The following is a 2,784-nucleotide window of genomic DNA, read 5'->3' on the forward strand; positions in this document are numbered from 1 at the left end:
TGATATGTATACGTACAGATAACATGACCATTTTTCCTGCAACACCCATTTATTAAAGAGATGTCATGAACTTTAAAGAAAACCCAGATAAGCTCATTTGCACTACTAAATGAGACAGCCAGTAAAGAATTATTTCTGTAGAAGTTTTAGATGTTGCAATTCAAATGGAAGAGCTGCCAGGAACAGGTCATTTTCATGAACAGATGTAAACAAGTATAAACACCTATTCCAAAGATGATAAACACACTGGCCTTGTAGATGCCTGCCAATTTTTATTTTTCAAAGTCTCCCTGTCTCCATTCACAGAGCAGAAGACTCTGTCACCAGTACCACAACCATCTGGATCCAATCTTTCCTCTAATACTTTGCTCTGCTCAGGGTTAACAAACTCTTCTGTGCAAGTTCATTCTACCTGTCTTTTCTGTGACTGAAATAAATTTTATCTGGAGTAATACATTGAGGGAAAAAATAAAAAGCATTTTTCTCTGAAGGAAACACTTAATGAGTCTAGTGGTATGTCTCACTTCTTTCTTCTCACCCTCTTAGACAAAAACCAGACTACTGCATTTCCATGTGTCTTTGGGCAGCTATCACTCATAAATCAAAACACTGTTGAACATGCGAACTTGTATTTCAAATCTGTATACCAAATTTGTATTTTAAAATACAATTCATGTACAAAACATAAAATGTTACCCTGTGAAGGAAGAAATCAGGCTACAGCAGGATTCTTACATTTTTATGTACTATATCTTAAGACTGGCAGCCAGAGAACAACACTGTGAGATCACACTGAAGTTTTACATTGGACTTTTATGTTAACAAACTTTTAGCAAACAGGAGACACACTGACCTCTTTTAGGTAACAGGAAACAGCCGCTGTATGGCAGAATTCTTCACAGAAACTGAACTTACTGTTTATTCTCATTATACCCAAATTTCAGTTCTGACAGCTATGCCACACCATATGTTTGTACCAGCAGAAAGCAGTAGCCCTTGAAACAAATCAGAACACAAACCTTTCACCATTCTATATACAGCAAGACAAGTATCTTAAAACTGTAAGACGGATTAAGGCCCAAATCTCTATTTTGATTTTTTTGGCACCTTTAATTTGGTAATTCATCAACTTCATACACAGTTTTACACTCATGTGACACTGTCCTAAAAGTAGGCAACACACAAATAAGTGATTTTAAAACCAAGACACACCTTATGAAAAACAGTTTTACAAACTTGGTGAAAATGGTCAAAAATTAGCATATGGGTTTTGATCAGGAAAAAAAGATTCTATAATATAACTAAGTACACTAGTTTTCAGCTGTTCTACTTCTGCATTAAATACCCTTTTTTGAAAAACCCATTTTTCGTTCATACATTGGACTAAAAAATTTTGTTAGAATTTGATCTTTATGTCTATCCTCTTTTCTTCATTCCACAAATCCAGAAAGTTTGTTTGCAATGTAAGTTATGCTAATTTCTAAAAAAATTGCTATTAAAATTTGTTAACAGTTGCAAAAATAATTTGCTGCTTTAGCAAAATTCCTTTTCATCTTCTACATGTCCAAGAATGCAAATAAAAGGAGAACTGAATGACTTCAGTCAAATTTAATTTGACATCTACTATGGAATAGCAAAATTTTATTGTAGAGGAGTTATCAAAATTCTTCAAGAACGTCAGGGCACAGCAGGAATCATCAGGCTACCACTTAAAAACACTGACAAATCTTTTCAACAGGTTGAAATGGAGTTTAATTTTCAGATCAGAAATACCTCTTACAGAGGAACAGTCTTTACCTTTCCCTACACAATACTGCTGCAATGAACTACTAAAGTAGGGAATTCTCACACGCAGTTTATGTTCTCATCAACCGAATCAATTTTGTACAAAACACAGACACACATCTTATGTTCTTTTCTGAAACAGATCTTACCCTTCCAACTACAGCAATGACTTGAGTGGATCCTTTCAGTAGTAGGAGAGCACACTACATGTTTTGCTTCTTCGGCCAAAATTTTATCCTGTCAATATACATATGCAACATATATGAAGCACCAACAGATAACAGAATTTGTTTCATATTGGGGTTTCAAAAAATTCTCTAAATATAGTATATTCTTATCATACAAACCTACAAGACCAAGCCTACAAGACCAAAGGACCTCACAGTTCAGTGAAGTATGCCAACAGGCAAAGTAAGCAAAACAAACATCTTTTACTGGTTTTAAATGTCTTCCAAACAATCCAAGTTCCTTTGCTTGTTTTTCTTTCTATTTCTTGTCTCAATCTTTTAGGAAGAAGTTTTCTAAACCAATTTATATACACTATACAATAACAGTGTTTCAGTAATTCAAATACCATGTATTGTTACAATGGTCTGTTGCTATCCTTACCAAAACAATTTGCCTATTCATAGTTCACATATGAGCAGCACTAAGAAGGTAGGACACCATGTGAGCTCCATTCCCCAGACATTCCCTTTGGTCTACAGAAGACAGTTCCAGCATCTTCCATTACAATGTTGTTATCAAAAAGAATCTTCCATAAATGTTTTTTCTTATATTAAATTACTTCCCAAGGTCAACTAAAAATAATTGTTTTAAAGACTTAAACTTAACATACTCTAGAACTGTAGTACCTTATATGCAAGAATATTAACTCCCCAAACAATAGCCTTCTTTCTAACCCAAATTTAGAACATGTATACTCGAAGACACAAGGCTGATGACCTCTAATACATATACTAATCATCTTATCCAATAATAAAATACCACAGAAAAAAG

Source organism: Aquila chrysaetos, chromosome 12, assembly GCF_900496995.4.
Source record: "Aquila chrysaetos chrysaetos chromosome 12, bAquChr1.4, whole genome shotgun sequence".
NCBI lineage: Eukaryota > Metazoa > Chordata > Aves > Accipitriformes > Accipitridae > Aquila > Aquila chrysaetos.